Source organism: Helianthus annuus, chromosome 9 (assembly GCF_002127325.2).
Source record: "Helianthus annuus cultivar XRQ/B chromosome 9, HanXRQr2.0-SUNRISE, whole genome shotgun sequence".
NCBI classification, from domain to species: domain Eukaryota; kingdom Viridiplantae; phylum Streptophyta; class Magnoliopsida; order Asterales; family Asteraceae; genus Helianthus; species Helianthus annuus.
In genome coordinates, this window is record NC_035441.2 from 155,745,717 (window position 1) to 155,767,601 (window position 21,885).

The 21,885-nt window shown below is 38.1% G+C and overlaps 1 long non-coding RNA gene across 5 annotated transcripts; it reads left to right on the forward strand.

The window, feature by feature from the left end:
• The first annotated feature begins 915 nt into the window (after window positions 1-915).
• LOC118482178 lies at window positions 916-10,438 on the forward strand. 5 transcript variants are annotated; one of them, XR_004867619.1, is made up of 6 exons: window positions 916-1,286; window positions 2,949-3,038; window positions 4,182-6,276; window positions 8,842-8,931; window positions 10,074-10,186; window positions 10,253-10,438. It is a non-coding gene; the product is annotated as an uncharacterized LOC118482178 (long non-coding RNA). The 5 variants fall into 5 exon arrangements; XR_004867618.1 differs by having other exon boundaries at window positions 8,842-10,186; XR_004867620.1 differs by lacking the exon at window positions 10,074-10,186.
• The last annotated feature ends 11,447 nt before the right edge of the window (window positions 10,439-21,885 follow it).

The following is a 21,885-nucleotide window of genomic DNA, read 5'->3' on the forward strand; positions in this document are numbered from 1 at the left end:
TTGTAATATGACATCTTTCATTTAGATGTTTAGTTTGATTATTTTATTGTACACGTAATGTAACTTGATTTACTTATATTTTATTATATATATATATATTATAATTAATTTAACTGCTTTACTTATTTGGTGCTTATAACTTATAAAATATAACTTTCTAAGAAATAATAAATATGTCTTTCGAACAAGAATATTTTTGTCTACATTTTGAACCAAGTTTCATTAAAAACGGAGTGGGTCCAAAATACAATATATTTTTATAGTTTAATTATTATATGGTTCCTAGGCCCGTCTAAGAACTTCATATTTCTAATAGTCAACTTACCCGTAGACTACTCGTCTAATAATATAAGTTTTTTATAGACTTTTATTAGAAAGGTCATCCATATATAGGCCAATTAACTAGAATAATATTTCAACCAACTATATAAAATAGTGTTTAAAACTATTTGGGTTGAATATTTATATTAAAAATAAACTAGTTACTAGTGGTTAATAAATTTAACCAAGCCTATAATTCTTATATAAAAATAGGAATGTTACAATAATTGCTGACTGTATCAATGCAATCATCCTTTGTTCGGCGGCAAATTCTGCTTTGTCATCTCTGGAGAATCTTTTAAACGGTAATTCTTCACCCTTGTCATCTTTTGGCTTTTCGTATCCATACTCTAGACAGAACCAACTTTGATGCGCATACGCTTTCGCCCAATTGATGAACCGTTCTTTCCACCAAGTGTAGTCTTCAATACTTTCGAGAGTTGGTGGTTTAGAATGTGTTCCGTAAAAGTTATCATGCTTGATGTTCTCATTGATCGCCTTTGTGATGGTTTTTGGTGTAACATTTGCAATCTCGGACGATTTGGATGTGAACGCGTTGAAAAACGTGTTATATGTAACACCCCAAAACCCGAACGTATAACTCACTAATAAGATTTCATGGAATATGAAAAATGTTTAAATAAACATGTTGTATAAGAATGAATAGAAGATATAACTTAGTTAGAATAAATGTGAAATATTGCATTATAAAATAAACTATGACCAAAGTTTAGGCAAACATATAAATGGAGGGGCTAAACATGTACAAGGAAAAAGATATTTACTAAAAGCAAAATAAGGAAAAACAAACACACACATCTGGCGTGTGTGTGTGTGTCGCCCCAAGCAGGAGAAAAAGAGGAGAAACCCTAAAATCCTTGAAGTTGCAAAATTGAGAAGGGAAATTGAAGCTAATCATATGCATGAATCTGAATGTGCAACCATTTAAGCCTACTAAACAAGTGGTAAGTTGTAGAATTTCGATTTGATGATCATTGATGAGACGGGTTGTGTTTAATCCTTGAGCCTATGTGAAATTAGAATGGTAATGAACTAGAATCATCTCATGAAACATGAATTGTGTTCGAATTTCTGATTATATTGATGATTTAATGAAAACCCACTTGTAAAAGTAATTTTATGAAGTTGATGATGTTGCATGTGCTAAATCAAGTATAGTTTTGATATATATATGAAGTTGGATATTGTGGATTATTGTTAATAGCCTTGATTTAGGATGAAAGTTATGTGAGGTTAATGGAATTTGATGATCTTGATATGAACTAGTAAGAATATGCAAAGAATGCTTGTACATTATGCTTAGATAGTGGTACGCACACAAAGTGTTTGATAAAATGCCTACATGAAACTTGAATTGATTCAAGTTTGTGTTAAAAAGTTAGTAAATTCGTCACTTTTGACAGCCTAAGATAGTCATCTTGTAAAGGTCGTATCTCATTCGTTATTAGGAGTTAGACAACGAGCCTTATATCGTTGAAAAGCTTGTTTCGCATATTACAATTCTTATTTGGTCACAAGAGGCTGGTTATGAGATTTAGTGGGTCAAAACAGCATGAAAAGTTAGTAAATTCGTCACTTTTGACAGCCCTAGATAGTCATCTTGTAAAGGCCGTATCTCATTCGTTATTAGGAGTTAGACAACGAGCCTTATATCGTTGAAAAGCTTGTTTCGCATATTACAATTCTTATTTGGTCACAAGAGGCTGGTTATGAGATTTAGTGGGTCAAAACAGCATGAAAAGTTAGTAAATTCGTCACTTTTGACAGCCCTAGATAGTCATCTTGTAAAGGCCGTATCTCATTCGTTATTAGGAGTTAGACAACGAGCCTTATATCGTTGAAAAGCTTGTTTCGCATGTTACAATTCTTATTTGAAAGTCGAAGTCAGATTACGTGATTAAGAAGGGGGAAAGTGACCCCGAACAGCTGCTGCGTGAAAAATGCAGCAATGAAAATAATGTGTTTTATGAACTTAAAACATATGATTTTCTAGTCACCAATTTACTAAACACTAAATATTGCTTCGGGTGAATGTTTACAGTTGTTAAGGTGTGTTTAAAGCGTTACTATGTGTAAAATTTGGCGTTAATGTATAGCAAGTAAGGATGGTAAAATCATGTTGTTCATGTACCCCAAATATGGTCGTCTAGTATGGAATCCCGAAAGCTTTAGTATATGTAGTATTGATATTATGTATGTGTGTGTATGTAATGGATTGATCATGTGGTTGTAAGCATGTTACATCATGAATATGAAGTGTATATAATGCCATTGTTATAGCTTAATATGATGACACGGATATATGAGGTTAAGTCGAAAGTCCATAAGATGGGTCGTTGACTTTTGAAAGTCAAACCTTGCATAAGTAGTATGGCTAGACTCTTGTCAAATTTCAATGCTATAAAGTCATAGGGCGCATGTTTAACAATGTGTGTTATATGCAATTATTTAAGGAATTATACGAGTTGGAAAAGACGTGATTTTAGGTATATGTCTTATGTTTGTTAGACTTGACTAATGAAAGTCAAACGTGAACCATGCATTCGACATGATCATTAAGTGTACAATCATGTATACTAACAAGAATGTGATTGCGTGATGAGAAGGCATAGGGATCATGTGGAAATGGACTCAAGAACGGAAGGTTAACGGGTTAAGCGGAGGCGAGGAAGCAAGCATGAACACTAACGCTCGAGGTAAGTGATTCTAATTTCACTTTTTAGCTTGTTTAAATAAGGTATTCTTCTAAGATAAATGAGTATGTTACGAAGTCAAACATGGATTTGGTTGAATGAAAACGATGGTTCTCGCTAAGTAGATCGAATGTGTCAAATGAAGTTTTGTTGTCATAACATAATGAAGTGTAAGTAAGTTCTGAACCTCTTTTTTTAGTATTTAGAAAGATTTGTTAATTTTGTCATATGTTGCGAATAATGAGATATGTAAGAACGTAAGATCAAATGAAGTTCTAAGTTTAGTTTTGTGGTAATGGGTCAAAGATGTTAACTAAGTCGAAAAGTGTGTATTAAAGATCAAACGGGTCAAAAACTAGGTAGCGGGGTAAGGTAAGGATTCGACCATTAAGGCATGAGTGTTAGTATTAGAATGATTTAGGGGCTTGGACAAATGTTATTTTACGTTTTGGGACGCTCGGGGTGCACGAACAGGGGTCGAAACGGTGAAAATAAGCAAAAAAACGGAGAGCAGATCTGCAGAGGGGCGTCCCCGACGCCGCTACCAGCGTCGCCGACGCTGGTGGGTTTTGGCCGACGCCCTATGTTGCTAGTTAAGTCAGTTTCTTTGTTTTCTTTGATTCTCGGGCCCCGTAAGCCCATTCCTAAGCCCCGTTAGACCCCCGTCATGCACCCTAACTTTACCAAATAGTTGTGTGAGTTATGGATGAGTAAGGAACCCGTTTTAAAGTTTCCGAAATGCAACCCAAATTTAAGAGAGAGTTTTTATCAAGTATGGGTAAGAAGGGAACTTGCTCGTGGGTATGCATAAGGATAAAATAAGTAGTTATACATGTGGGTATGTGTTTGATTGTACGTAAGTAATTGGAACTCGTAGGTGAGTATGACTATGAACGCGTAAGTATGGAGATTTATATGTATGTAATTTACATGTATAGACGTGTGTGTTTAGGACTTGCACGTAATATTGTGTAAGATGTAAATTGTAAGTATTTGTACGAACAGAAAGGTATGTATGCATGGATTGGAATTTAAATATATGCACGAATGAATGAGACTTGTTTATGCGTATATGTGGACTTATTCATATGAATGAAATCTAACGATGCTAACCGTTTTTCTATTGAGAATGAAATGGAAGCACAGGTATACAAATAATGGAAGTTGTAGGTTTGACACAAAAATCCAATGATGGTGTTCGAATGGATGGATGAATGGATTAACATAAGCGAAAGCATGAGATGTCGACGCCTAACTATGTATGTTTAAAACTTATGTATGATGTGACTGGTTGCTAACGATGTGATTGTATGTGGTGTCTACAGGTTGCGTGGATTTAGCATCATTATGAAGGATAGAAAGATTGAAGATCGAGTCAAGAGCAAAGGATTGTACGGGAAAGATCGGTCACATAGTTTAGCAAATGTAGATCCGAAGTATTAATATAATGGTACATGGTAAATCCTTTTTAATGAATGTATGACATTTGATATTCGAACTTTCCTGTAAGTACTATGTCTATTAAAGAACGAAATTTTTGGGTTCATATTTTCCGCTGTGTTGTATTTTTTTTAAGTTATTACAAGTTAGTCTTACAGGGAATTGTTCATAATACGAATAGGTCATGCCCGATTTTTGTTAAATTATAGCATGATAATATTACTTTCGGATTAAGAATTTTGGGCGTTACAAGTTGGTATCAGAGCCCTGGTTTGAGCGAAATCAAGTATGAGGAAGTAAATACTTGAACTCAAACCTGTGTGCTCTTGTGACAAGAAACCCGTACAATCCAAGACTCGATCAAGATCTAAGGGTAGAAGCCAAGGTAAGTATGTCCTTAAGTATATATTGGAAGATAATTAACAATATGTTATGTGTAAGTTAAGCATGGTTGCTTGGAAGGAATGATTTGTGGATGCGGTCTAGCACCGGCACCAAGGTATGTAATATGACATATTGACCCAGGTATATATATCTAATATATGTAAGTACATGTGATGGTAAAACCAATCAATGAAAGGAAAATTTTAAATAAATAAAAAAAATGGTAAGAAGGGTAATGAAGTTTTGGAATTGTTATACGTGCCGAAACCTAATTCTTCGGACATAAGGTGACAATTACACGAAGACACGAAACTAGTATGTTGATTGTGTACCTGGCCAGTACACAAGAAACATATGACGTTCGTGAGCCCGTGATAATTGTTACAGGTGTGTCCGTTAGAATTGGGTAGCAGGTGGGCGTATGGGTGAAATGGGTAGTAAGACTATCAGGAGATTTAGAGTAATACGTAAGAGTGAAAAGTGCGAATGATAAGAAGGAAGAATGTTGAATCCGTAAGAAAGTACGAATCAACAATGTATGAATGCAATGCTTGAATCCGCGAGACGGATTCAAGGGATGAAAGGCGTAAATGATCTGTTTGAATCCGCGAGACGGATTCAAAGAATGAAAGATATGAATGTAATGCCTGAATTCGCGAGACGGATTCAAGGAATGAAAAGCACGAATGAAATGTTTGAATCCGAGAGGCGGATTCAAAGAACGAAAGATGTAAATGCAATGTTTGAATCCGCGAGACGGATTCAAAAGATAGAAGGTACGAAAGGTATGAATAATGTGTTCGAATCCGCGAAACAGATTTAAGATACAAAAGACGGAACTAGTCTACGTGAGAAGAAGTCGATAGCTTGACCATGTATGCGTCAAACAAGTCATATAAGTAAATGTAAAGCAAATGAACAAAAGAATGATAGGAATGAAAATATCCGAATGTGTAAGTAATTACGGACCAGACAAGTAAATATTTCTTAAGTGATATGATTCAAATTATGCTTAAATTTTCATGTATAGATATATGAATATATTTATGCAAATGCGTTGTATGCAAGAATGGTCGAAAGGATAAATGGGTCATACGGTCAGATGGCGATTGCCATTTGAACTCGTTAGTTAATGTTTTGATATGTTAAGTTTTGTATTCATAGGTGAGATTGATGAATGGACACGCAATGTCATCAATCGGAAAGGAATGATCACCGTAAGATAAGGATGGCGAATCAATGGAATCTACTTCCGTCAGATATCATAGTGTGATAAACCTATCAAGATCAGTGAAAGAATTCTCATAAGCGAAAGCTCATTACCCGGATGAATGAGATCAATCCTGGGATGGGTTGAATTTGTAATGAAGTGGTCGGTTCGCTTTCGCGGGTCGTGGCATTATTCCAAAATAGTAAGGTTAGTGAATTGTTTAATATGTGAATTTAAGTATAAAGTTAGGAATTGAATAAGTACCTCCGCACGAGCCAGTGGTAAAGCAAGATGTGATATGATAAGGAAGGGTTGACTTTTAGAAGTAGGCTAAGAATGAGTTTTAAATCTGGCTTAAGTAGTAGATAGTGCATGTATGAGTAACAAGGTAGAAATAAAACTCCAAATATATACGAAATTATTAGAACTAATACTAACGGTGAATGTGGTAGCAAGTTCATATGAACTTCATTTTGCTTTTATGTAAATCATGGTAGAAAACCCTTGGGATTGCTTCTAGTTTGCACACTTTAGTTGTAGTACGATAATGTGATGGTACGATTATATCTACTCATGAATAAGACTTTTGCAAAGATCCTGAATGTATTCATGTGGTATTGAGCATCGTGAATGGATAGATGAAAAAGTAAGATTAGTATTGGTCTACCAAGAATGAGAAAGGTTTCGGGGACGAAACCTCCTTTAAGGGGGGTAGACTTGTAACACCCCAAAACCCGAACGTATAACTCACTAATAAGATTTCATGGAATATGAAAAATGTTTAAATAAACATGTTGTATAAGAATGAATAGAAGATATAACTTAGTTAGAATAAATGTGAAATATTGCATTATAAAATAAACTATGACCAAAGTTTAGGCAAACATATAAATGGAGGGGCTAAACATGTACAAGGAAAAAGATATTTACTAAAAGCAAAATAAGGAAAAACAAACACACACATCTGGCGTGTGTGTGTGTGTCGCCCCAAGCAGGAGAAAAAGAGGAGAAACCCTAAAATCCTTGAAGTTGCAAAATTGAGAAGGGAAATTGAAGCTAATCATATGCATGAATCTGAATGTGCAACCATTTAAGCCTACTAAACAAGTGGTAAGTTGTAGAATTTCGATTTGATGATCATTGATGAGACGGGTTGTGTTTAATCCTTGAGCCTATGTGAAATTAGAATGGTAATGAACTAGAATCATCTCATGAAACATGAATTGTGTTCGAATTTCTGATTATATTGATGATTTAATGAAAACCCACTTGTAAAAGTAATTTTATGAAGTTGATGATGTTGCATGTGCTAAATCAAGTATAGTTTTGATATATATATGAAGTTGGATATTGTGGATTATTGTTAATAGCCTTGATTTAGGATGAAAGTTATGTGAGGTTAATGGAATTTGATGATCTTGATATGAACTAGTAAGAATATGCAAAGAATGCTTGTACATTATGCTTAGATAGTGGTACGCACACAAAGTGTTTGATAAAATGCCTACATGAAACTTGAATTGATTCAAGTTTGTGTTAAAAAGTTAGTAAATTCGTCACTTTTGACAGCCTAAGATAGTCATCTTGTAAAGGTCGTATCTCATTCGTTATTAGGAGTTAGACAACGAGCCTTATATCGTTGAAAAGCTTGTTTCGCATATTACAATTCTTATTTGGTCACAAGAGGCTGGTTATGAGATTTAGTGGGTCAAAACAGCATGAAAAGTTAGTAAATTCGTCACTTTTGACAGCCCTAGATAGTCATCTTGTAAAGGCCGTATCTCATTCGTTATTAGGAGTTAGACAACGAGCCTTATATCGTTGAAAAGCTTGTTTCGCATATTACAATTCTTATTTGGTCACAAGAGGCTGGTTATGAGATTTAGTGGGTCAAAACAGCATGAAAAGTTAGTAAATTCGTCACTTTTGACAGCCCTAGATAGTCATCTTGTAAAGGCCGTATCTCATTCGTTATTAGGAGTTAGACAACGAGCCTTATATCGTTGAAAAGCTTGTTTCGCATGTTACAATTCTTATTTGAAAGTCGAAGTCAGATTACGTGATTAAGAAGGGGGAAAGTGACCCCGAACAGCTGCTGCGTGAAAAATGCAGCAATGAAAATAATGTGTTTTATGAACTTAAAACATATGATTTTCCAGTCACCAGTTTACTAAACACTAAATATTGCTTCGGGTGAATGTTTACAGTTGTTAAGGTGTGTTTAAAGCGTTACTATGTGTAAAATTTGGCGTTAATGTATAGCAAGTAAGGATGGTAAAATCATGTTGTTCATGTACCCCAAATATGGTCGTCTAGTATGGAATCCCGAAAGCTTTAGTATATGTAGTATTGATATTATGTATGTGTGTGTATGTAATGGATTGATCATGTGGTTGTAAGCATGTTACATCATGAATATGAAGTGTATATAATGCCATTGTTATAGCTTAATATGATGACACGGATATATGAGGTTAAGTCGAAAGTCCATAAGATGGGTCGTTGACTTTTGAAAGTCAAACCTTGCATAAGTAGTATGGCTAGACTCTTGTCAAATTTCAATGCTATAAAGTCATAGGGCGCATGTTTAACAATGTGTGTTATATGCAATTATTTAAGGAATTATACGAGTTGGAAAAGACGTGATTTTAGGTATATGTCTTATGTTTGTTAGACTTGACTAATGAAAGTCAAACGTGAACCATGCATTCGACATGATCATTAAGTGTACAATCATGTATACTAACAAGAATGTGATTGCGTGATGAGAAGGCATAGGGATCATGTGGAAATGGACTCAAGAACGGAAGGTTAACGGGTTAAGCGGAGGCGAGGAAGCAAGCATGAACACTAACGCTCGAGGTAAGTGATTCTAATTTCACTTTTTAGCTTGTTTAAATAAGGTATTCTTCTAAGATAAATGAGTATGTTACGAAGTCAAACATGGATTTGGTTGAATGAAAACGATGGTTCTCGCTAAGTAGATCGAATGTGTCAAATGAAGTTTTGTTGTCATAACATAATGAAGTGTAAGTAAGTTCTGAACCTCTTTTTTTAGTATTTAGAAAGATTTGTTAATTTTGTCATATGTTGCGAATAATGAGATATGTAAGAACGTAAGATCAAATGAAGTTCTAAGTTAAGTTTTGTGGTAATGGGTCAAAGATGTTAACTAAGTCGAAAAGTGTGTATTAAAGATCAAACGGGTCAAAAACTAGGTAGCGGGGTAAGGTAAGGATTCGACCATTAAGGCATGAGTGTTAGTATTAGAATGATTTAGGGGCTTGGACAAATGTTATTTTACGTTTTGGGACGCTCGGGGTGCACGAACAGGGGTCGAAACGGTGAAAATAAGCAAAAAACGGAGAGCAGATCTGCAGAGGGGCGTCCCCGACGCCGCTACCAGCGTCGCCGACGCTGGTGGGTTTTGGCCGACGCCCTATGTTGCTAGTTAAGTCAGTTTCTTTGTTTTCTTTGATTCTTGGGCCCCGTAAGCCCATTCCTAAGCCCCGTTAGACCCCCGTCATGCACCCTAACTTTACCAAATAGTTGTGTGAGTTATGGATGAGTAAGGAACCCGTTTTAAAGTTTCCGAAATGCAACCCAAATTTAAGAGAGAGTTTTTATCAAGTATGGGTAAGAAGGGAACTTGCTCGTGGGTATGCATAAGGATAAAATAAGTAGTTATACATGTGGGTATGTGTTTGATTGTACGTAAGTAATTGGAACTCGTAGGTGAGTATGACTATGAACGCGTAAGTATGGAGATTTATATGTATGTAATTTACATGTATAGACGTGTGTGTTTAGGACTTGCACGTAATATTGTGTAAGATGTAAATTGTAAGTATTTGTACGAACAGAAAGGTATGTATGCATGGATTGGAATTTAAATATATGCACGAATGAATGAGACTTGTTTATGCGTATATGTGGACTTATTCATATGAATGAAATCTAACGATGCTAACCGTTTTTCTATTGAGAATGAAATGGAAGCACAGGTATACAAATAATGGAAGTTGTAGGTTTGACACAAAAATCCAATGATGGTGTTCGAATGGATGGATGAATGGATTAACATAAGCGAAAGCATGAGATGTCGACGCCTAACTATGTATGTTTAAAACTTATGTATGATGTGACTGGTTGCTAACGATGTGATTGTATGTGGTGTCTACAGGTTGAAGATCGAGTCAAGAGCAAAGGATTGTACGGGAAAGATCGGTCACATAGTTTAGCAAATGTAGATCCGAAGTATTAATATAATGGTACATGGTAAATCCTTTTTAATGAATGTATGACATTTGATATTCGAACTTTCCTGTAAGTACTATGTCTATTAAAGAACGAAATTTTTGGGTTCATATTTTCCGCTGTGTTGTATTTTTTTTAAGTTATTACAAGTTAGTCTTACAGGGAATTGTTCACAATACGAATAGGTCATGCCCGATTTTTGTTAAATTATAGCATGATAATATTACTTTCGGATTAAGAATTTTGGGCGTTACATTATAGAATTCCTCAGCCATGGTTTGAACTTCTGAATTACCTTGAATCACCTGAATCAATCACGTAAACAAACGATTAGTTCAAAAATATCAATCAACTTGTACGCACGGGAGTTTGAACAATTTGATAGTGATTTGTGCAGTTCGATCGAATACACCAGCCGATCGAGTGAACTGGTCGAACCAAGACGTGCTAGCCGATCGAACGAGATATGCTGCCAGCCGATCGAACGAGATATGCTGCCAGCCGATCGAACGAGATATGCTGCTAGCCAATCGAATGACAATTAACGCTGCTGTTTGATCGACTACGCCAGTCGATCGAATGGGCTACTCGATTGAAGACACTTCCTAGCCGATCGAGTGGAAGTTGCTGCTAGACGATCGAATGAACTGTTCTGCTAGCCGATCGAGTGAGATGTCTTGCTAGCCGATCGAATGAGATGTCTTGCTAGCCGATCGAGCGAAATGTCTTGCTAGCCGATCGAGCGAACTGTTCGAACAAGCAAAACTTTGCTAGCCGATCGAGTAGGCTACTCGATCAAGAGATTTCTCAGCCGATCGAGCGAGCTACTCGATTGAAGATACTACACAAACAAACACTACACGACAAAACTTGATCAATCGGTTGACACTTAAACTTCAATGATGAAACTTCGATTTTCAAAACATCATCACATGCACATTGATATAATTTCGAGACAATGGCCGATAATCAATTAACTATTTAGTTAAATTTTGATTTTCTCATCATGCAAGGTCTGACAAACATACTAAAAGATTTGAGATTTATTGAGCCGCATATACATATTGGGTCGGTACTTGACAGTGATTGGGCCTAATACTGCATTAACCTTTTAGTGATTTTTGATCAATTAATCATGCAAAAACTGATAAATAACACTACTCAATCAATTTTTATTTGACCAAACTATATTGAATACTGAACAATTTAATGGAATCAGTCAACAATCAATACAGTTTCACATGCAAACTGAGATACAGGCTGACAACCATTTCACATTTAATCGATTCGTATGAGCTGACAGAATGAATGATTTCACTTGTTGTAATAAACGGTTCTGAACTATTGACAGAGTTTGTTGACTTAATTGATTTTAAAAGATGATGTGTTCTTATGACATAGTGATTGCCATTAATGAAAACTGATCATGGTTGACTTTAATGAAAAATGTTACTACCCGATTGGATGCAAAAGACGGTCAATCGAACAAGAGTTGCTAGCCGATCGGCTAGGATCAACAAGTCAATGTCAAAAGTGAGTGTCAGTGATGCAATGAATCGACTAGGCTAGCCGATCGAGTGAGATGTTCTGCTAGCCGATCGAGCGAGATGTTCTGCTAGCCGATCGAGCGAGATGTTCTGCTAGCCGATCGAACGAGATGTTCGATCAAACTTGCTAGCCGATCGAGTGGTTGGTTCGATCGAACTTGCTAGCCGATCAAGTGGTTGGTTCGATCGAACTTCCTAGCCGATCGGTTGGCAGAATAAAACTTTGACACTTATCACTTTCTTTTTTTTGAAAATAAACTATCATTAGAAACTGCCTCCGACCCAAATGGGCAAAAGGCCAATACAAAACAGGGGCCCCGACCCAAACGGGCAAAGGCCAAAGTTACACCATATACATCGGGTATTTACACCAATCCTTCCAACTAATAAATTTACATGCTGATCTATTTTTAAGCCACCCAAACCCTCTCGATTTAATATCTATCAAGATCTCTTGAGAACTTCTCCTGTGTTGATTAAATACCAAATCATTCCTAGCCTTCCATAAACACCAACACGCGATAATTACCAATCCCCGTAAAATCTTCTTCGTTTTTTTCCTTTCTTGATTGGAGTTATGAATATCCATCAAGTCTTTGAATTCGAATGCGAAAATCGGAGGGATGTTACACCAATCACTGAAATCTGCCCAAACACGAATTGCCAACGAGCATGCTGTAAATAGATGATCTAGAGATTCCTCATACTCATCGCAGAACGGGCACATAACCGATGTTATATTAACTATTGAAATATAACATCTAACAAAATGTTTATTAACTATTGAAATATAATAGCCGACAAGGTTGATATTATCTCAAGTGTGATTGGGCCTTTTGAATGAAAGATCTTGATAGGGCCGTTCACTTAAGTCTTTATTCGAGGATTGGGCCAAATAACTTTTAACGCTTGATTTTAATTCTCATCAAAGTGGGTCGGTTGACTGTCAAGTTTTAGAATTTTCACATGCATTTAAAACGGTTGTGGCCGACAACTGCTTATCATATCAAATATTGAGCCATGCAACTTTCAAAAATAATGTCAACTTTTAATAGGGCCGATTATATTAACGACACATGTGTTGGATATTTATGTCCGGTTCGATAAGTCAACGCTGCCGACCGGGTCTTGACCCGTAAGAGTTACACCGTGGTCAACGAACTAAAAATCCACTTAACTAATAACTGGTAATTACGAACGATACGCGGGTATTGAACTGAGAGACGGGTACATGGACCGAATGAGACAAGAACCCTCTTGCTTCGCCACTTGTCGCGCACCTACATTGCAGCCAATGACATTACATGCAATGGATCTTCTCGCCATTTGGCGCGCACCTAGAATTTGACCAATAACCTTTCATGCAAATGATTTTCGACACTTGGCGAGCATGCATAAAGCTCCATGTCCTATTTAAATGGGGCTTGGGTCTTGCTTTTAGATGCAAGAGAAGATTACAAAACTCTCTCAACTCACACACCCAAACCGGTCACCACCGCCCGCCGCCGCCGCTCTCCGCCGCCCGCCGCCGGCCACCACCGCCGAGACCCGGCTCACTTTCGCGTATCTCTCGTTCGTGTAACTAGCATTCGTTCGTTGAACCTCGGTGTCTCAACCGGTTATTTACTAACCGAAGGTATATCTAAACCCCCTATGGTTGATGTTCTATTTCGTGTTTGCATGTTGGTGACTTTGTTCCATTACGGGTAATCCTTGGTATAAAAGTGTTTATGTTAATTTTGTTACATACGCTTCCGTTGCCAAAATGTGTATATGTTTTTTTTTAACTAGTTAAAGTTTATTTTGAATAACCTATTTCTAAATGCACTATTTTGTCAAAATGTTTTGACTAAATCCTTGTGACAAAATAAACACATATTTAATATGAACCGGGTTCATGAAATAAAAGAAAAAATATACCACGGAAATTCCTTCAGTGGTATCAGAGCCGATGCTCACCACATGCAAATCGAAACCGGTCTTTTTCACCGGAATAATAAATCACAAACTTTAAAGGTCTGAAGTTTTTGATTTATTTTTATCTTTGGGCTATATATATATATATTTTTTTTTTTTTGGTCATATTTTAGTTGTTAGTATTTTGTTGACCAAATTGCCCAAACATACTTTTGGTTATGTTGAATATGTAAATCGGGCCCGACCTTGTGGTTGTGTTTATATTTGGTTTTATTTGTGGTTTTGGCCCGTTTTGCGGCTCAAAGTTGTAATAGATTAGTTTATAGTTTTGGCCCGTTTTGTGGTTCAAAGTTGTAATAGATAAGGTTCTTTGTCTTTGTTATATTTACTTGTTAAATATTGTTGAACCGAAGACCCGAAGCAAGATCGAATGCCAAGAGGAGTCTTGGAGTTAGTGGGAGTCGCTCAAGACAACAAGATGCACTCAAGTCCATCCTTGTGGTTTTTTGTGTTTTGTGACCGTGACCCCTTTGATCTTGCTACTTGGCTCTAGCAAGATCATAATCATGCCCATATGATTTACATATTCATTTTTCCTATTATGGTTGCCTTTTGACAAATGTTATCACACTTCAACTTAATACCAAAATGTATTCTTAAAAGTTTTTTTTTTAAAAAAAGGAAATCGGAAAAAGCAAGTTCTAGCAACTTGGATATTTTTTTTTATAACCACTAGAGTTTTATAACATGTTTTTTTCTCACATCTTTAAAACTCATAAACTTAATAGTTTTCACTATTAACTTTAATTGGTTATCCCAAGTCGCGACAAACTTAGTTTTATAGGTTATCTAAAACTAATTGTCCCGAGAGGTGAAAGGGTCTTTTTGGTTATGTCGCAAATATAATATTTAGATTAAAACCGACTATAACGACCCTATTTGGTAAAAATTAAAATCAATAGTCTATGCCATCCTACTACTAGTAACACTTGGGGCATAATGCGAACCATCAGTGTTGGAGCCACAGCACGACACTTGGTGTCTAGTTTATCCTTCCAAGGTGCAAGGGTTCCGTCGACACATCCGGCCCTTCCACATGTGACCGTTTTAGGACGACTATTACTTTTCTTCTCGTGTTGCGTGCCACAGCCGTCTCGAGAACAAAAGTGGCATAGATGAGGCCAAACGTATCAATGCAAGGACAAAAGATTGTCCTCGCAGCCTCATAAACCCCGGGAGTTGTGCTTTTCTCACAATTGACAATCGTTGTCAGTCCGCTTGAACCTCTTGCTAATGTTGCATGCCCCAGCTGCCTTTAGAAAGAGCTTCTAACCGGATTCTCGCTCCTTATCGTCTCACCTCACTAAACAAGGAAATACATTGAAAATACTAATTAAATAATTTTTGCTTAACAGATGTCATCTGAAAACAACTCCTCTTTTGCTCTCAAGTCCATACTTGAGAAAGACAAGCTGAATAACACCAATTTTCTTGAGTGGCACCGCAACTTGAGAATCGTTCTCAAGATGGCAAAAAGGCTTTATATTTTGGAAACCCCGATCCCAACCGCACCCGAAAACAACACTGTGGTTGCGAAGAAGGCTTTCGACAAACATAAAGAAGATGCCATGGAAGTTGCTTGCCTCATGCAAGCCACCATGTCTCCAGATCTTCAGAAGAATATGGAAGACATGAATGCCTTCGACATGATTGAACAACTCAAGGGCATGTTTCAGAAACAAGCCCGTCAGGAACGCTATGACACCATGAAACAGCTCATAAGCTGTAAAATGCAAGAGGGTTCCTCAGTTAGTGCTCATGTCCTCAAGATGAAAGGCTACATCGACCAACTGAACAAACTTGGTTATCCTCTCCAAGATGAGATGGCTGTTGACTTCATTCTCAACTCTCTTTCCAGTCACTATGATCAATTTGTTATGAACTTTAACATGAATGACTGGGTAAAGACAGTGCCAGAGCTACACGGGATGCTCAAAACGGCAGAGATGAACATTTCCAACAAAGTAAGCCAAGTGTTAATGGTTCGATCTGGTGGTGTTAAAAAGCCCAAAACAAAGAAGAAAAGTTATAACAGCAAAAACAAAGGAAAGGCTCCTGTTGCTGCCAAACCTGCCACCAACAAGAGCAAGCAAGCTGTGAAAGCCCCTCTTCCAGAAGAGCGGCAATGCTATGAGTGTAACAAGATGGGGCACTGGAAACGTAACTGCCCCGAGTATCTTGCCAAGCTCAAAGTGAAGAAGGCTAATGGAGAAGGCACTTCTTCAGGTATTCTAATATATGTTATCGAACTTTTCACTGTTTCAAGCAACACATGGGTATTTGATACCGGGTGTGGTTATCACATCATTAATGTCTTGCAGGAGCCTGAGAAGTGGAAGAAACTGAAGCCGGGAGACATGGAGCTCATTGTTGGCGATGGGAAAAGAGTCCCAGTTCTGGCAACTGGCACATTTAATCTTACATGTCCTTCTGGTCTTGTTGTTGTTTTGAACAATTGTCTTTATGCACCTGGTTTAACCAGGAACATCATTTCAGTTTCGTTGCTTTTTGAACAAGGATTTAGATATGTTTTTAATGGTGTTTCTATTTCTGCTTATCTAAATGATATTTACTATTTTGAGGCTAAACCTCGAAACGGTATCTATGAAATTAATGTTCAGCCTAGCAGTAACATATATCACCTTTCTAAATGTCAGAAAAACGGTACTAGTGATTCATTCCTATGGCATTGTAGACTTGGCCATACAAGCAAGGCACGCGTAAAATGGCTCCAATCTGAGGGGATTCTTGAATCCACCGGAACGGACTCATTTGATGATTGCGAGTCTTGCTTAGCTGGCAAACTCACCAAGGATCCCTTCACCCATGTTGGTGAACGAGCTAGCGATCTACTAGGACTCATACACTCAGATGTATGTGGTCCTTTTAGAACCATGACTAGGAATCACGAGAGATACTTCGTTACGTTCATCGATGACTATAGTCGATATGCTTATGTCTATCTCATGAAGCATAAGCATGAAACTTTTGAAAAGTTCAAAGAGTTTCAAAACGAAGTTGAAAACCAACTTAATAGAAAGATTAAAATGCTTCGCTCAGATCGAGGCGGTGAATACCTCAGCTTGGAATTTCTCGATCATCTAAAGGAACGTGGAATAGTTTCACAACCCACTCCACCAGGCACACCCCAACTTAATGGCGTGTGTGAAAGGAGAAATCGAACCCTACTAAATATGATTCGATCGATGATGTGTAGAACAAATTTACCTCACTCCTTTTGGGGTTTTGCTCTTATGACTGCTGCTCGACTCGTAAATCTAGCGCCGACCAAAAAGGTAAACAAAACTCCATATGAGATATGGCATGGGCATAAGCCGAATTTGAGTTACCTAAGAGTATGGGGGTGTGATGCTTACATCACAAGTGACTCTGATGACAAGCTCGACCCTCGAGGCGAAAAGGTTGTTTTCGTCGGATACTATAACCAATGCGGTTATTACTTCTACCATCCTGATGCAAATACGATTTCCATCAAAAGGAAGGCTAAAAGGTTCCTTGAAGATGAACTTCTTAGTCGAGGAACTGGAAGTAACTTAGTAGATCTTGAAGAAGTCCAAGGACTACAAGCAACCGTTGACGAGGTCGGAACGTCTGAACCACAACAAATTGTTGATACCGAATCAGACCCGAACACAAGCCTTCGCAGGAGCATCAGGACTCGTAAAGAACCCGATAGATACCTTTGGCATGTCGAGGGTTCTGAAGTCCTGACAGTAGCCAAGTCTGATGACGAGCCTACTAGTTACAAATCTGCTATTTCTAATCCAGATTCTGCGAAATGGCTAGAGGCCATGAAAGCCGAGATGCAATCCATGCGTGACAATCAAGTTTGGGACTTGGTTGAGCTACCCCCCGAATCTCGGGCAGTAGGGAGCAAATGGGTTTTCAAGAGAAAAACTGACATGCATGGAAATATACAAACCTATAAAGCACGGCTAGTAGCGAAAGGTTTCACTCAAACTCAAGGTATTGACTATGATGAAACTTTTTCACCCGTTGCTATGATCAAATCGATCAGGATATTACTTGCCATAGCTGCGTACTATGATTACGAAATTTGGCAAATGGATGTTAAGACCGCCTTTCTTAATGGACATCTTTCCGAAGATGTTTATATGGTTCAACCTGACGGTTTTATCGATCCAAAATATCCTAATAGGGTATGCAAGCTAAACAAGTCCATTTATGGACTCAAGCAAGCATCTCGGAGCTGGAATCTTCGTTTTGACCAGAAAGTCAAAGAGTTTGGTTTTGTCAAGAACGAAGATGAACCTTGTGTTTACAGAAAGGCTAGTGGGAGTGCTATATCATTTCTCATCTTGTATGTGGATGATATATTGATCATTGGAAACAACATCCCCATGCTTAAGGAAATTAAACATTGGTTGGGATCTTGCTTTGCAATGAAGGATCTTGGAGAAGCTGCTTACATTCTAGGAATCAAGATCTATAGGAATAGATCTAAGCGACTTCTTGGGCTAACTCAGAGCACATACATAGATCAAGTAATGAGACGCTTCAAGATGGAAAACTCCAAGAAAGGAGGTGTTCCAATGACTAAAGGAACCGTCTTGAACAAATCGCAAGCTCCCTCTGAGAACCGAGAGATAAAGCAAATGGAAGGAGTTCCATATGCTTCAGCGATTGGTTCTATCATGTATGCTATGGTATGTACTCGACCAGACGTCTCGTATGCTTTGAGCATGACCAGCCGTTACCAGCAGAACCCTGGGGTTGCCCACTGGACTGCAGTTAAGAACATCCTTAAGTACTTGAGAAGGACAAAAGATATGTTCTTGATATTTGGAGGAGTCAATGAGGAGCTCACTGTAAAATGTTACACTAATGCTAGTTTTCAAACTGATCGAGATACCTCTCGCTCACAAACGGGTTTCGTGTTCACTCTCAACGGAGGAGCTGTCTCATGGAAAAGCTCCAAGCAGAGTGTTGTAGCTGATTCTACCACGGAATCTGAGTACATTGCCGCATCAGATGCCGCAAAGGAAGCTGCTTGGATGAAGAAGTTCATAACCGATCTCGATGTGGTTCCAAGTATCATGAAACCCATCCAGATATTTTGTGATAACACAGGTGCTATTGCTCAAGCCAAGGAGCCTAGATCACATCACAAAGCCAAGCACATTTTGAGAAAATTTCACTACATACGTGAGATTGTGGAACGTGGAGACATCGCTATAAGCAAAATTGACACAGATCAAAACTTAGCTGACCCATTTACTAAGCCAATGACTCAAGAGAAACATGACCGTCATATGGATGCTATTGGGCTTAGATTAGCTAGTGAAATGTTTTGATTTAGTATTTGGATGTACGAACATCAAACAGTTGTATTCCTGTATTCATTTTGATTTACTAGTTAAATGCAATTCTTGAATCCTACAACTGTGTTTGATTTTGATACGTTTAATCCGTGAATCTTGTATTCTAAATTATCCGTAGTCGATCAGACTCGTGGGAACGACTCTGAATTAAGACTATTCTGATTTTGGACTCAAGGAATTGGCTTCCAAATTCACAGGCTTCATTATGAATGATGCTGGATGTAACTCGCATCAAATCATCTTCATGGATCTTAGTCATAAGATGTTTTGATTTGGGCATACTCATTTAGTATCCTCTGACCTGAGATACATACTAGAACTTCCGTTTACTAAAGACTATTCTTTGATCAGTGTCAATCGCTGTCGCGTAACTGCCAGTCATAAAGGCATTGGTTGGGAGTGGTTCTGAAGTTCAGTGGGAGTTGTATGTAGTCAAGATGGGATTCTGTGCTCTTACATTATATGTAACAGTTAGACATCTGGGCGCCCTCGTTGATTCAAACTGGTGAAGTGTAAGGCCTTACCCAAACTTACTGTGTGTTTGATTGGACCACTTTGATTCTTGAACGAGAACGATAATGATTGAACGCCATATGAGATTGAATCTGATCCATGTCTCATTGTTCAATTGATGTCTTTTACAGAAGGGATAGATGACAACGATTGCCATAAGTCTATTGTCTTCAAGTAGCAAGCCATTGCTAAAGGGAAGATACCTTGGTTAGTGACTTTAAAGTGTCATGACCTGTTGGGGGCAGCCATGTGTAGCTAGAGCACCGCTGGCTGTCTGCGTTGAGATCTTATCAGAGACCGTCCAAGTGGGAGCTGTTGGATATTTATGTCCGGTTCGATAAGTCAACGCTGCCGACCGGGTCTTGACCCGTAAGAGTTACACCGTGGTCAACGAACTAAAAATCCACTTAACTAATAACTGGTAATTACGAACGATACGCGGGTATTGAACTGAGAGACGGGTACATGGACCGAATGAGACAAGAACCCTCTTGCTTCGCCACTTGTCGCGCACCTACATTGCAGCCAATGACATTACATGCAATTGATCTTCTCGCCATTTGGCGCGCACCTAGAATTTGACCAATAACCTTTCATGCAAATGATTTTCGACACTTGGCGAGCATGCATAAAGCTCCATGTCCTATTTAAATGGGGCTTGGGTCTTGCTTTTAGATGCAAGAGAAGATTACAAAACTCTCTCAACTCACACACCCAAACCGGTCACCACCGCCCGCCGCCGCCGCTCTCCGCCGGTCGCCGCCGCCCGCCGCCGGCCACCACCGCCGAGACCCGGCTCACTTTCGCGTATCTCTCGTTCGTGTAACTAGCATTCGTTCGTTGAACCTCGGTGTCTCAACCGGTTATTTACTAACCGAAGGTATATCTAAACCCCCTATGGTTGATGTTCTATTTCGTGTTTGCATGTTGGTGACTTTGTTCCATTACGGGTAATCCTTGGTATAAAAGTGTTTATGTTAATTTTGTTACATACGCTCCGTTGCCAAAATGTGTATATGTTTTTTTTTAACTAGTTAAAGTTTATTTTGAATAACCTATTTCTAAATGCACTATTTTGTCAAAATGTTTTGACTAAATCCTTGTGACAAAATAAACACATATTTAATATGAACCGGGTTCATGAAATAAAAGAAAAAATATACCACGGAAATTCCTTCAACATGATGTGATGATGTGTTATATATCTATTTGATGTTCGATCGGCTGAGTTTGACAATGCAGTGAAATGGAAAGGTATGCTGGCCGGTCGGCTGAATGCTAGCCGATCTAGGCAGCTAGCCGATCGAGGCAGATGTTTGTATGATAAAACTTCCTAGCCGATCGGCTGGGAATATGTTTGCAGTTCGATTGGTTGAACTTAACGGTGGATAGGACAGGGATGCTGGCCGATCGGCTGGGCCAGCCGATCGGTTGGCATCTTCAACTTAACAACAACAGCAACCATTATTTCAGCTTTTTCGAACCAAAAATTCAAGATTTCTCCCAAACGGCTTGGAATTTTGACCTGAAAATTTGTAGGCTTGTAGATCAGATAGTTTCGCACAACATATCAAAAATTCAGCAATTTTTAACCGTAAAAAGTTGTTTAATTTTGCGATTTTCAGTCAAAAACGTGAATAGATGAAAAAGTTAAGAAATTTTGACAAATCTGAGTGAAATCGACTCTGAATCTGATGAATTTCTGTGTGAATTTGTGCGTTTGATCCGTGCAATCGAGCTCCTGCTCTGACACCACTTGTTAGGACCGGTTTGACTACGAAACGATTGCGTATGACACGTTCGACGTGCGGAATCCGTGAACGTGAACGACCGAAACACACGAGACGTACTCAATCTGTGATTCTATAAAAATGTATGAAAATGTACAAGCAACACGAATCACCTTTTGCCTTTCTCTCTCTACTTTCTCTCTCTAACCTCTAAGCTTCAAAGTTCCAAATGGAAAAAGTTCTAAATGAGAACCCTAATGGTTCTATTTATAGGCCAAAGGTGATAAGGAATCTTTCCTTATTTACAATAATGTCACCTTGCCTTTTAGTAACAAGATATTACATTATAATCACTAAAGTTCTTATGTTTCTGCTACGAACGGAAATGACGGAGGCGATAGACATTACTGCACTAACAATGCTCCTTGT